Here is a 14,940-nt window from a genome sequence, read left to right as displayed (position 1 = left end):
CACAGGATGTGAGAAGCCATCTGCATCCAGACACGGGGCCTCCTGTTGCACAGGCTTCTCAGGAAGTGAGGTCATGGGCAGAGTTCTTTGCACTCAGGCTCTGCTCCCATCTGAGGGTAGATGAGGCTGAGGCTGGGGGACAGTCACAGCCAGAACGGGGGTGTCACCCCCAGTGAGCAGTCAGGGAGAGCTGATTCCCCTGCAACCTCAGCCCAGTCTGGGCCCCTCTGACCTGCCCACTCCCCTCAGAGACAAGTGTGTCCACTGACGTCCCACATTCTGGGGACTCTGGACCCCAAACCCACCCACGAGCTCTGGAGCTGTGGTTCTGCTGCAGCTGAGTCCAGCTGGGCCCTTGGGCTAGGAGCAAACCTGCTCCGGCTGGGGTGGGGAGAAGATGGGGGCCCAGGGTCCAGCACCTTGGAGCATCCCTTCCCTGGCATGCAGGCTCAGGGCGCATGCAGGAGGGTCCTTGATTTCTCCTCCTCTGCCCCAGCCTCTGCCCCCACCTGCCCTGAGGACCAGAGTGTAATCTTTGCGGTGATACTCTTTCCAGGTCAACTGGGGAGGCAGCCCTCTCAAGACAGGAGTACCCCCTGGGGTGTTTCCACGGGTACAACGGGGAGCAGAAGAAAGTTCTCTAACAAGTTAGCTCCGACCTTATTATTTTTATTATTACATAATTGCGTATGTTATTAAAGTTATCTTTTTATCCCATGTTCATTTCATGCCCAGTATGTGTCAGGCACTGTGCAAGGGGTAAATGATTGCGTTTTGTGGATGAAATCAAAACAAGTCATGGGGTCTATAATGGATATGGGTAATTCCTATGCAAAGTGCTGTGCTAAAATACGGCATGAGCACCTTCTGTCATTAAGATGATGTAGAAGGATGGTTTGGTGCAAGCCTGTGTTGGACCAGGGCCAGGAGGGGCCAGTCTGAGTGGAAGCATCTCTCTGGGCAAGGCTTCTTCCCGACCGCCACCAGTAACCGTGGATGAAGCATTTCCACTCCAACTTAATACACCCTGCTTGTGTGTTCAGAGCAAATGTTCCAGCGCCCCCAGGGCGGTGTGATGCAACCCTCTGCTTGCTCTCTGTTTACAGATTCTGAGAAACAAAGATGTAATTGCCTCTTGCAGTTTGGTCTAATGACTTGTCTGACTCCTGTGGAGGGACTCAACTCTCCTGTCCCCTGGAGGGGCAGGGGGTGGCCATGTGGGTGGGAGGCGGGGCCTTCTGCAGCTGCGTTTGTGTCATAATCTTTTTCTTAGAGGCAGTGTGGATTTCAGGTGATGGGTACGGAGTAGAGCTGGGGATTCCTGGGTCTCTAATCTTTCAAAGCCTGTAATAAAGTGTTTATTGGCAACCATGCTCATCATTATCTTTCCTTCTAGGAGTCACTGCTGAGTCTTCCCCTAAGGGGCAGAAGGGAGGCCCCCCTCCTCCCAATTCTCCATCCGGTTCCTCTGATGATGAAAAGTCAGGTTTCCCAACAGGGCGGCAGGGACCCTCTGCCCTCCTGCCCCAGCAGCCGTAGTTTCAAATGCCTCACGGCGAGGGAGGTCTAACCTCACACCTCCAGGGCCCTCTTAGAGTGGCTTTCTGGCAGTTTCTAGCCAGTATCTCACACTGTCTTCCACCAGCTTGTCCATCTGACTATATTTAAGGATGCCTTAAAGCATTTAGAACAAAATTAACAGTAAGATAATTAAAATTTGTTCATTACCACGTGCCAACCACTGTATCAGGCATTTTTATGTACAGCAACTCATTCGGGCAAGGTGCTTGGCCTGTCTGTGCCGCAGTTTCCTTGTCTGCACCAGTAGACCTCACTGAACTAGTACTTAATCAGAGGACAGTTGTACAGAAGGGCTGAGGTTACACACGTAAGATGCCCAGAACAAGGCCTGGGACGGGAAGCACTCAATAGACGGGAGCAGTTATTTCACCACCTCCCCCTCCTCATTGAGGTAGTTATTTAGCCCATTTTACAGATGAGAAGATGGAGACTCGGGGAAATGAAGTAACCTTCACAAGCACCTGTGGGGGGGGCGCGGTCCTGCCACAATTCAGACTAGGCCAGGCTCTTCCTTCACATCACGCCACCCCTCCTGCCGGGCCACACAAAGCATTTCTAAAGTCTACAAAATCATTATTACATCCCTGGTGTGTGTTTTCATCATCTACTTTCAAATTCTTCTACACAGACCCCGGGCTTTCAAATGGTTTTGATTGCAACACCTGGTAAGAAATGTTTTACATCACGACCTGGAACGGATATGTATAGAAGTTTCCTGAAACAATGCTTTCTTGTACTATGTTCTATGCACCCTAGTATTTTTCTATTCGGTTCTATTTTGTTCCATTTTTTTTTTTTTTTTTTTTTGTGGTACACAGGCCTCTCACTGCTGCGGCCTCTCCCGCTGCGGAGCACAGGCTCCGGACACGCAGGCTCAGTGGCCATGGCTCACGGGCCCAGCCGCTCTGCGGCATGTGGGATCCTCCCGGACCGGGTCACGAACCCGTGTCCCCGGCATCGGCAGGCGGACTCTCAACCACTGCGCCACCAGGGAAGCCCCTGTTTTGTTCCATTTTTAAGGGCTGGTTGCACCTTGGCCTTGCGTGGCAGTTTGAAGTCCACCAGCAAGGCAAGTGAGAGAGTGAGTTTACTCAGAGCAGCCGTGCCCAGGTGTGGCCCCGAGCACTCTGTCTGGGTTACCTGGGCCCCGGCTCCCTCACACCAGCTTCTCCCTGAAACACCGGAGGCGCAGGGTCCTGGAACTCCCAGTGGGCACTGGTGGCAGAGTTACCATGAAGCACATGAAGCTCTCCAGGCCCACAGGTGCCTGCCGGTCCGGGCTGTCCAGAGCCACTCAGGCCGTGTCCAGAACACGTTCCTTTAGGGTTTGATCCATTCAGAGCCCCCTTTACAAGGGAGGTGCTCCTTTGCTCTTTGCACGTTGGTGTCCGAGGGGCTAGTACCACAGAGTAGGGAGACTCGAACTCTGACTAGAGACCAGCCGGTGCTTCAAAAAACGGAGAGAAGAATGAAGAAGCGGAAGGAGAATTCCGTCTGGGAGGACCTGCCCTCAGGAGCCACCCTGAGTTGCCAGTCCAGCTGTGGTCCTCCCCTGCACTCCCCTCCTCCTCACAGCCCATGGCCACATGACACTTCCCGGCTTCCTTTGCTCCTCCATGTGGCCTGTGCCCGCAGGATGGGCAGGGACGTGGTGGGCAACGCGCCCAGGCCTGGCCCAGTGTAACAGCCCCCATGTCCCCATGCCCTTCCCTCCGCGGCTGGAAGCAGACGAGCGAGGGGACCTTGGAACCGAAGTGGAAACGGAAGGACCTGGGGTCCCCAAATCCTTCTCAGGCAGACACCAACTGTTCATCAGGGTCATTCATTCCGAACTTCACATGAGTGAGAAATAGACTCACACGACGTAAAGCCACTAGCAGACAGCGGTCACTCTGATACGCAAATGTTCTCTGAATTTCTAAACTATCCAAGTTCAAGGCACTGGAGCAAGAGATTCCTAAATGTAGCAGATATAGGGAATTCCCTTGGTGCTTTCACTGTGGCCCGGGTTCAACCCCTGGTCAGGGAACTGAAAGATTCTGCAAGCCGTGTGGCTTGGCCATAAAAAAAAAAGCACATTTAACAGAGCAAAAAGTTTACTTCAAAGCAGGGAGTATTCTGTGTACAGGGTTGAATGGTGTCTCCCCAGATTCAGGCCTACTCGGAACCTTGAATGGGACCTTATTTGGAAATAGGGTCTTTGCAGATGGGATCCAGTTAGTTGATGTCATCCTGGGTGAGGGTGGTGTCCTTATGAAAAGAGGAAAAATTTGGACACAGAGACACACACACAGAGGAGAAGGCTTTGTGAAAACAAAAGCAGAGATTGCACTGATGTGGCTTAAATCAAGGAGCACCAAGGACTGCTGGCAGCCACCAGGATTCGCAGAGGGAAGGGAGGACCCTTCCCAGGAGACTGCAGAGGGAGTGTGTCTCTGTCAGTTTGGGACTTCTCACCTCCAGAACTGTGTCAGAAAAAAAAAACGTCTGCTGTTTTAAGACCCCCAGACTGTGGCACTTTGTTACGGCAGCCACAGGAAACTAACACACCCTGTAATCACAGGGTTGCGTGATTTTAAGAAATTGCACTATTTTTAGCTCAGTTCTGGGCCATGCACTCTGAGGAAGAGAGCATCCCAAGTCTGTGCTTCCAGAGGGAGGATGTGAGCTCGGACCCCAGGGAAGAGATCCCTCCTCCTCTCAACCTTCCAGAGAAACCCCCCTGGGGTCAGGTTGCTGAGAGACTTCAGGGCAGACAAGCTCTCCGCTAAGGGAAAACACGGCTACCAGCCGAGGCCTAATCACCCTTGAAGATGGCGATCCTCCGAGGGGTCTGTGCCGAGGGGTGAGAGGGAGAAGGCGGCCTGGTAGATGAGCACCCTGAAAGGCCAGACACACTCATCTGCTAATCCTAGAGCCTGGCCCAGAGGGTGGGTGCCCACTTATCAGCCCAGGCCACGTGTATCGAGGCTTGCTGACCAGAATCAGCTCACTTTCCATTATCATCCTAGTCATGTCTTACATTCACTTCAAGCATTCAGAAATATAACAAATTATGCATTACATGGCTTCCTGAATCAAATTAAAAGGCAAAACATATTGTAAGCACAATAGCTAATCAGGCTACCTCAAGGAGGCTGTGATGAGCATTCTTTACCAAACAGGCATCTTTCTAAAAGGGACTAATCACTCCATGTACTAGTTTGCTAGGGCTGCAGTAATAAAGTACTATAGACTGAGTGGCTGAAACAACAGAAATTTAGTGTCTCACAGTTCTTGAGGCTAGAAGGCCAAGATCAAGGTGTCGGCGGTGTTGATTCCTCCTGAGAATCTGCTCCAGGCCTCTCTTCTGGCTTCGGGGGGTTTACTGGCGATCTTTGGCGTTCCTGGGCTTGGGGATGCATCACCCCAAACTTCTCATGGCCTGGGTACCTGTGTCCAAGTTTCCACTTTGTATAAGGACACCAGCCGTATTGCATTAAGGCCCACTGTATCCAGTGTGAACTCAGATTCACTCATTACATCTGCAGCGACCCTATTGATTACGCCACACTCTGAGGTACTGGGGGTTAGGATTTCAACATATGAATTCGGCAGCAGGGTGGAGGGAACACAGTGCAACCCAAAGCACCCCACATGAATTATTTTTGTTAAAACCTGTACCTTAACATATTGGGTTTGCATTGAGGGGGTGTAATATAGGTAACGGTAAAATGAAGGGTATAAAAGTATACTTGGTACCATTTTGGAAAACTGTTTTGAAAGTTTTTACAAGGCTAAATACAGACTCACTCTGTGATTCCCAAACCCACTCCAAGATCATGCTGAACAGAAATGTGTGCGGGTGTTCACCAGACACAGGTGCCGGGGTTTAGACAGCGGCACTATTGCTAATTGCCAAGACTTGACAACGTCCCCAGTAACCACCAGTGGGGGTGGGTGACTAAATGGTGGTGGCCTCAATCCATGGAATTCTCAGCAGTAAAAAGCAGTACACACCAGCCTCACACAGCAATACAGAGAGACCTCATGAACTTAATGTCAGCAGGAAAACTCAGACACCGAAGAGAACATACAGTTTCATTCCATTTATATACAGTTCAAAGCCAGGCAAAGGTGTCAGGGTCAGGAGAGTGGTTACCCTTGGTGGGAGCGCCAGGGGCCTGTGGGACTGGGGGAGCTATTTCTGTTTCTGATGATGTTCTGTTTCTCCGTCTCGGTGCTGGCTGCAAGGGTGTGGTCAGTTTGTGAAATTCATTGAGCTGAATTCACAAGATATGCACTTTTCTAAAGACATACATTTTTTGTAAAAATATTATGCTCCACGGAAAGTTTAATTAAGCAAAATGTACCCCATCTCTATTAACTACTAGCACAATTATTTAGGGACAAACATCTCTGAGCTCTGGTTTCTTTTCACTCGCAGAATGAAATTATCGGAGTTACTCTCACTCTGATAGAATCAATGTGAGAACCAGTATAAGTATAGTTCCTGGCTCATAGTAATTGCTCAATAAATAACAGCATTTTTTTAAACTTGACAAATGAATCTTTGATGGTGGATGGATAGCTGTCACCTTTGTTGGGTTATAACCGCGGTGGGGCATGGGAGGGCTCTGGGGGGCAGGTGATGGATGTAGCTGAGCGGTGGTTTCACAGGCATGTGCTCACTTTGTAATAATTCTTCCAGCTGTGCACTTGATTGTGTTTTTCGTGCAGACATTATACTTTAATTTTTTTTAAAGTTTGCCAAAAATGAAAATAAATGTATCCATTTCGGGGATGGTAGGGATTAGATGAGAGAGGACGTATAAAGCGTTTAGCATGGTGCTCCCACAATCTGAGCGCTCAGAATATATCTGCTGTTACAGTTGTACAATCTCTTACCCAACGATGTACTTTGGGGTTTTTGGCATTCACTTTGGGGGGCCTCAGGTAGATGGGGCATACCCTGAACCTCATTTATCACCCTCAGAGGGATGGGATCATGCCTGACGATAAACAGGTGGCACTATTCACACCACAGGGGATAAAGAAAAGCTAAACGTAACCCCACACTGGTTCAGATCAGTTTTGCCTCCAAATATGGGTTGTGTCTCCAAACTCACCAAAAACATCTTTTTAGGGCTTTTTGGATTTCAGAATGGTGGATAAGTGATTAGACACCTATGTCATCACCATCATGTGTCTTTTTCTGCAGCTGGAAATCAGATCGTTTGTGTTCCAGGCTTGTCCTCTTCAGGATGAAGCCATGTTTCCCATTCGACAGAGACTGGAAAACTGGAAGGGAAATAGCAAGCACCTCCCAGCCCTGAACTAAACAGATGCTGTGGTTCCCACCAGACCACAGGCCACTCCCGCACCTGTGGCTTCAGTGGGCAGACCTGACACAGCTGCTATGCCAGGGCCCCCGGCGACTGCCCAGCCACCAGCCGCTCGTCCAGGCACCATTCTTCCCTCTTGCCTTGTTGGCGTGTCTGGGGCTTGGGCAGCCTGGCGGGGAGGCCTTGTGGGTAAGGCGGGTGGAGGAGATTTAGCAGCGAGAAATACAGGACGCCCTGTTAAAGGGGAATTTCAGATCAACAATGAATAACTTTTGTGTATGCCCCATACAATATTTGAGATATACTTATATTAAGCATAATATCGTTTATCTAGAATTCAAATTTGACTGGATGTCCTGTACTCTATCTAGCAACCTTCCGGTGGGTGTGTCTTCAAGACGAGGGCATCAGTTAACAAAATCAACCTTCACCGATCTGCTTAGACAAAGAGGGGAGAACGCCGGCCTGGAGCAGGATGCAGGACCATCTCCTGACCTGCTGGGCTGGACTGACAGGCAGAGGCTGTCATCATGGAGGCATCCTTCTCTTTCTCTCTCCCTCTCTCTCTCTCTCTCTGTCGCACACGTACTCTGAGCGCAGATTCACCTCCACTTCCTGTCCACCTGTGACTTGTTTCCAAGTCCCTCCTCCATCTCTGGAGTCACCTGCCGTTCCAGTTTCCCGGGCACCCTGGGAAGGACACACTCTGCTGCTCCCCTCCCACTGCTTGCTCAGCGGGAGCCCCACAGGCCCCGTCCTGCACCTCACTTCCCCCGCCAACAAGGCCTCCTGGGGCTCCTCTGAGCTGGTCCGTTTGGAGCAGCCTCCTTGTCTTGAATGCTTAGGGGGACAGCGTTGGGCAGGAGGGGGTGGGAGAGCCTAGAGCTTGTTCGAACCCTAATCAAAGAAACTTCTAATATTTTCCTTCTATACCATGACTGTTGCCCAGCCTCTAGGGTGTGTGCACCCTTTCTGAAGACCACTGCCTGAGAGCACGAGCTGTTGGTCACCCAGGGCATTGCTGGGGCCCTCCCACGTGGTCAGTCGACATCCCCGTGCATCTCTGTTAAGCTTTCACGGGCCTGTGGAGTCTCAGAGATCCGTCCTGACTGAATAATTCCTGACTGAATGGCTACAAGAGCAGATATAAACAAACAAATATAAGCACTTTGCCCTGGGTCTAAAGTAGGGTTCTCAGCACTGTCGACCTTTTGGGCTGGAAAATGCTTTGCGGTGGGGCTGTCCTGTGCCTTGTAGCATCCCTGCCTCCACCCACCACCTGCCAGTACTGCTTCTCCTTCCAGTGAGGCAACCAGAAATGTCTCCAGACAAACCCACATCACCCGGGTTGAGTACCACTGCCCTCAAAGTTTCCAGACTCGTCTCGCTCAGTAGCTCTATAACATAGTAAGGAAAGCATTCACTGTGGACCCACAAAGGTTTTGCTTGGAAACAGTGGTTATAACACCAGAAATTAAACTCTTCAAAAAAAAAAAAAAGATGCTATAGGTTGATGCAGTCTTCTGAATTAAGACACTCCCATCCTCAAAGTTCATTCCCATGATTAATGTGTTTGCTGCTGGGACTCAATCTAGCCCTTGTTTCTCTCTCAGAAAAATGGTTTCAGCAAACCTTGTTTCCTGCCAGGACACCTGCTTCCGGTGCTCTGAAGCCAGAACAAGTCTAAAGCAGTGATGGGGACTGAAGGAAGCAGATATTCCTAAGGACCTACTATCCGCTCAGTCCCTCCCCCACAAAGCCATGAGGTTGGCATTATTCACAAGGACACTGACTCTTGCTGGGTTGATGTGACATACTCAGGACCACTTAACTCGTCATCATCTGAGCTGTGAATCCCACCTGGATTCCAGAGCCCACTTGCCCCAGTCTGCCCTCCTTCATTCTGCAATTAGAGACAATAAAATGCGGACGCCCCAGAAGAGAGAAAACTACTGACTTACTTTCACTCTGGTGTAAATAAATAGATGATGTGAGAGCCTCTCCTTCTAGGGGGTTTCATGAGGTCAGGCTGGAGCACAGGGTAAGGGTTCCTGGACACCTGAAGGTTGAAGGGGAGCACAGACAGAGGAAACGGGGGAGTTTGAGTGCATGTGTATCTCATTATGCTGCCAAGGGTTGGCCCTTTATCTGCTATCAGCCAGGTCGCATTTTGAGGGAGCCGGGACAATTCAGGAGCAGCTTCCCATAGACACTTCTGCGCTGCTCAGGTGCCTTTCCTGGCCTCATGTGGCTCAGCAGAATCACCTGAATAAAATCGATGGCATCGTGGTTGGAACCTAAGGACTTTCCAATCCAGTGGTCCTCAAGCAGTACTGTGCATCAGAGTCACCTGGGAGCTGGGACAGTTCCTGATGACCAGGCCACTCCCACCAATTAAATCAGGACCCCAGGATTTTCAGCGATGCCCGTGTGCAGCCAGCTCCCCGCTCTGAGATGAAGCACGGTGCCCCACGTTCGCATGTGCATTCAGATGGTCCAGGGATCTGGGGGAAATGCAAGTTCTGAGTCAGGAGGTTGGGGTGTGCCTGAGATTCTGCATATTCGGCAAGTTCCAGGGCTTGGAGCAAAGTGTGGTCCTTGGATGGTTATGCCCTGGGAGCCAGTTAGACCTTCAGAATCTCGGGCCCCGCCCGGGACCTATGAATCAGAATCTGCATTTTAACCAGGCCCAGGTGAGTCAAGTACATGTTCAAGTTTGAGACTGTTTGCTCCAACCTAAAGCCTTTATTTGCTGATGGGGAAATGAGGTCCAGAGAGGACAGGGGCAGGACACAGGAACTTAATACAAAAAGTCCTAGGAACTCGTGCTGGGCTGCCATCCAAATGTCTTCTTTCCATCATTTGATGACCTCAGTAAAGACCATTTATTTATTTTTTTCATTTATTATGATTTCAGGCAACGTATAAAATGTCCCTGTCCTCTTACACTTAATTCAGGTACAAAACCCAACAAAACCCAACAATGGAGAAAGAAGAGAGCAGAAGTAGGGATTAGTAAAATACAAAAATAGGACAGAAACAGGCGCATTTTTCACCGGCTCTTTGATGAAAAAGATCTAATAACTGGGCGCCTGCAGGTGTGGCGACTCAAGAAACACAGCGGAGGGGAAGCTCGGTGGGAAAGTTTGGATCATTTCTGCTGGAAGAAGAACCAGGAATTTAGCCCATGCCTGGGGATAAAACTTCCTTTGCCTCTCTCAGGATGGGCTACTTTCAGGTGAGACCATAAAATAAGAGAAAGGCATTAACCAAAAGGAAATGCAATTTCCTCCATTTCTAAGCCGCAGACTGCGCAGGACAAAGCTGGTAAGTCAGAAGCGGTAGCCCTGAGGTGAGCCATCAGGGGAATGTGACCGCTGTCTACACGTCTTCATAAAGGAAAGCCTTCACCTTCCCAGTCTGGAGTTGATTTTTGGAAACAGCCAAAAGTCAGTCAGAACCGAGTCAGGTGATTGAGGTGGTGACCAAACTCAGTTGCATTTTAGGAGGTAAATCCACACTGTGGCCACCACGTGACATTCCTGGCTTCCTCGTGCGCATTGCCACATGGTTCTAAGACAGCTCCTTAGGACGGTCCCAGCACAGGTTCAAGCAAGGACAGCAGCACAGGGGAGAGCCTGGAGCTGCTCCAAAGTGCTTCTGTCAGACCTACTGAATGGGAGAAAATACTTGCGAATGAAATGACCCGTAAGTGGTTAAAATCCAAAATATATAAATAGCTCTTACAATTCAACATAAAAAAAAAACCCAACCTGATTAAAGGATGGGCAGAAGAACTAAATAGATATTCTTCCAAAGAAGACATACAGATGGCCAACAGGCACATGAAAAGATGTTCAGCATTGCTAATCATCAGGGGAATGCAAATCAAAACCACAATGGGACATCATCTCACACCTGTCAGAATGGCCATTATCAAAAAGACCACAGATAACAAATGCTGGTGAGGATGTAGAGAAAGGAAACACTCCTACACCATTGGTGGGAAAGTAACTGGTGCAGCCACTGTGGAAAACAGTATGGAGGGTGCTCAAAAAACTAAAAACAGAACTACCATATGATCCAGCAATTTCACTCCCAGGTATTTATCTGAAGAAAACAAAAACACTAATTTGAAAAGATATATGCACCCCAATAGTCATAGCAGCATTATCTACAATTTCCAAAATATGGAAGCAACCTATGTGTTCATCAATAGATGAATGGATAAAGAAGATGTGGTATATAGATATGCAATGGAATATTACTCAGCCATGAAAAAAGGAAATTTCACCATTTGAAACAACATGGATGGACTTGGGGGGGTATTATGCGTAGTGACATAAAACAGACAGAGAAAGACAAACACTATATGATATCACTTACATGTGGAATCTACAAAATACAACAAACTAATGAATATAACAAAAAGAAGCAGACTCACAGATATAGAGAACAAACTAGGGGTTACCAGTGGGGAGGGCAAGATAGGGGTAGGGGATTAAGAGGTACAAACTATTATGTATCAAATAAATAAGCTATAAGGATATATTGTATTATATTGTATTCTGTATATATTGCACAGCACTGGGAATATAGCCAATATTTTTTAATAACTATAACTGGAGTATAACTTTTAAAAATTATGAATCACTATGTTGTACACCTGAAACATATAATATTGTAAATCAACTATACCTCCATAAAATCAAATAATAAAATCAAAAGCTTCACGCAAAAAAATAGTGGTTCTGTCAAAAAGCAGGTTCCTAGTCACCACGTTCCCTTTGTCTAATGCCTGCCTTCACCTCATTTCCAACAGTGGTCACCCATTTTCAGACACAGGATAGGAAGGGTGTTGTGAGTGTCAAGGATGAAAGAGGGTCACCACCTGGGGGCCTGGCCATGGCAGATGACAGGTGGCAGAGGGCCAGGCCAACAGGAAGCAGGGGGCCACCTGAAGCTGGAGCAGGCAAGGACAGGCTCTCCCCCAGAGCCTCTGGAGAGAGATCGGCCCGCGGACACTTTATTTCAGATTTCTGGCCTCCAGAAGAGTGAGAGAACTTGTATCTGCTGTCATGAGCCACCCAGTTTGTGGTGTTGGTGCAGCAGCCGTGGGAAATGAACACAGCCTCCCTGGGGCTGGTAAAGCCCTCCCTCCTCTCCGCCACCGTCTCTTCCGAGCCAAGGCTCACCTTCATGCTGTTGGGAAGAGGCTCTGGGGTGTCCTGACTTGTGGCTGGACAGGGGGTTCCCCCCGAGGCTCTACTCCTCCTTCCCTGCTGGCTCTCCCAAGTTCTCCGTCTGTCCAGGAGCGGGTCTGAGTGGCCCGGGGAGCTCAGACTGGTGCAGGCAGAAAAGGTCAGTCCATCCGCATGGCCGCAGCACCTCAACTCTGCCTGTCTGAGATGAGCCACCAGCTGGCCGGCTTGGTGGTTTCCATGACAGCCCGCTCACAGCTTCATCCAATTCTCATCCCGTCCCGAAGAGTCTACGCTTTTGGTCCTCACGGCTCTAAGCGGGCTGTGGGAGCCAGAGCATCACCATCACCTGGGAGCTCGTTGGAGAAGCAGGATCTCGGGCCCTGCCCCAGACCTCCTGGATCAGAATCTGCATTTTAACGTGATCCCCAGGGGATTCCTAGGCTCATTACGGCGAGAGAAGCACGGGTCTAAACACCTCTGGGATGGTCCCTTCTCACCAACACAAAAGCTCGTCCCCATTCAAGTTCCTGCCTTTTCCTTCCTAGCAGGACATTGTGGCTGCCTGACTCCCTAGGGAAGGGGAGTGGCTGGGAAGCAAAACAGTGGGCACTTGGTTTATTTATCTTCCTGAGAATCTATTTTGAATTTCAAATAACATCCTACAGCTTGGCTTGGGTTGTTATTCTTTTTAAATTTATTTATTTATTTATTTATGGCTGTGTTGGGTCTTCGTCCCTGTGCGAGGGCTTTCTCTAGTTGTGGCGAGCGGGGGCCACTCTTCATCGCGGTGCGCGGGCCTCTCACTATCGCGGCCTCTCTTGTTGCGGAGCACAGGCTCCAGACGCGCAGGCTCAGTAGTTGTGGCTCACGGGCCTAGCTGCTCCGTGGCATGTGGGATCTTCCCAGACCAGGGCTCGAACCCGTGTCCCCTGCATTGGCAGGCAGATTCTCAACCACTGCGCCACCAGGGAAGCCCGGGTTGTTATTCTTATAGAGAGGTGGGGCAGGTGCTCTTGTGTTTAACCAAGCTGAAAGACACTTCTCCTGACGAGCCCACATCCAGGCTCTCAGAGCAGCAGGCTCCACCTCCCCATGGCCACGTGCCCAGTAATCTCTAAAACCAATCAGATTCAGGACCTGCCTGCCGAGAACATCTGTTGTCTGTCCACCAGCATCTTCTCCCTTTCCTTCAGCAAAGGTCTCCTCCTGTGGGAGAGGGCAGCCAATCATGGCAGGCTCACTTCCCTCCCTTCACGTGTCACATGACCCAAGTTAAATGGTAATCACATGACTCATATCTGCCTCCGTAAAGTACTCTGTGCCTCTGGCCACAAGGATTGGTCCAATGTTGGTCATGTGACTGAAACTAGACCAGACCTGAGTTCTTCCCAGGGGCTTTTCATACTGAAGCTGGGAAACAGTCTCTCTCTGTTCTTGAGGGATTTCTAAACTGGAATGACGTCAGTGAGTACGACTGCACCAGGATACTTCCTTACAGCTCGCTGCCACGCGGAGGTACAGTCATCCCTCTGTATCCGCAGGGGACTGGTTCCAGGACCCACAGCAGATACCGACATCAGGGGATGCTCAAGTCCTTCGTATAAAATGAGGTAGTATTTGCATGTAACCTACACACATCCTCCTGTATAATTTAAATCCCCTCTAGGTTACTTATAACACTTAACACAATGGACATGCTATGAATTGATAAATAGTTGCCAGTGCACAGCAAATTCAAGTTTTGCTTTTTGGAACTTTCTGGAATTAAAAAAAAATATTTTGGGGGGGGGGCTTCCCTGGTGGCGCAGTGGTTGAGAGTCCACCTGCCGATGCAGCGGACACGGGTTCGTGCCCCGGTCCGGGAAGATCCCACATGCCACGGAGCGGCTGGGCCCGTGAGCCATGGCTGCTAAGCCTGCGCGTCCGGAGCCTGTGCTCCGCAACGGGAGAGGCCACAACAGTGAGAGGCCCGAGTACTGCAAAAAAAAAAAAATATATATATATATATATACACACACACATTTTTTTTTTCTTTTTTGGGAGGGGACTTCCCTGGCGGTCCAGTGGTTAGGACTCGGTGCTTTCACTGCTGGGGCCCGGGTTCAATCCCTGGTCAGGGAACTAAGATCCTGCAAGCTGCGCAGCATCTCTAAAACCAAATTAATTAATTAAAAAATAATTTTAAAATGTTTTTGATCCAAGGTTGGTTGAATCCGTGGATGCAGAACCCATGTATACAGAGGGCTGACTGTACCTGTCGCATGATACACCACGTGGATACACCTGCCTCGTGGTGCCCTGCCCTACAGAGGTTCCCTGCCACGTGGAGAATGCCCATCTGCAGTGGAAGGAATTGCGCCAGGCACAGAGAAGCCTAGATCAGAGTCGAACCGAAGAGGGGTTCCTGGCTCCACACCAAAGCCCCCTTCTAGTCCTGAGGACATTAGAGCCATGTCCCCCGCCGTTCCTTTTCCCACCTAAACTAGTTTGAATTTGGTTTCTGTCCTTTGCAGCTGAAAAGTCCTAACTAGTGCATTCCCATCCTGAAAGCTTTCCATGGCTGCCATGCCAGGGTACAGGGTCGCACACCTCACGTTGGCATGGAGAGACCCTCCCCGTCTAATCCGGGTCTGTCACTCACTCCCATAGATACTCAGCCCCTGCACTCGGACCTCTTCAAAGGTGTGGGCACCTGCAGGGAAATTCCAGGCCCTTTGCTTCCTCCCAATATTTCCGTGTCTGCACCTGGACAACAGCAGCATCCCATTGCACTGCAATAATTTGCATCTGTGTTTCCCCTCGTTAGGCTGTGAGCATCCTAGAGGTACACT

This window comes from Tursiops truncatus, chromosome 3 (assembly GCF_011762595.2).
Source record: "Tursiops truncatus isolate mTurTru1 chromosome 3, mTurTru1.mat.Y, whole genome shotgun sequence".
Taxonomy (NCBI): domain Eukaryota; kingdom Metazoa; phylum Chordata; class Mammalia; order Artiodactyla; family Delphinidae; genus Tursiops; species Tursiops truncatus.
Note: the sequence above shows the minus strand (reverse complement) of the source record.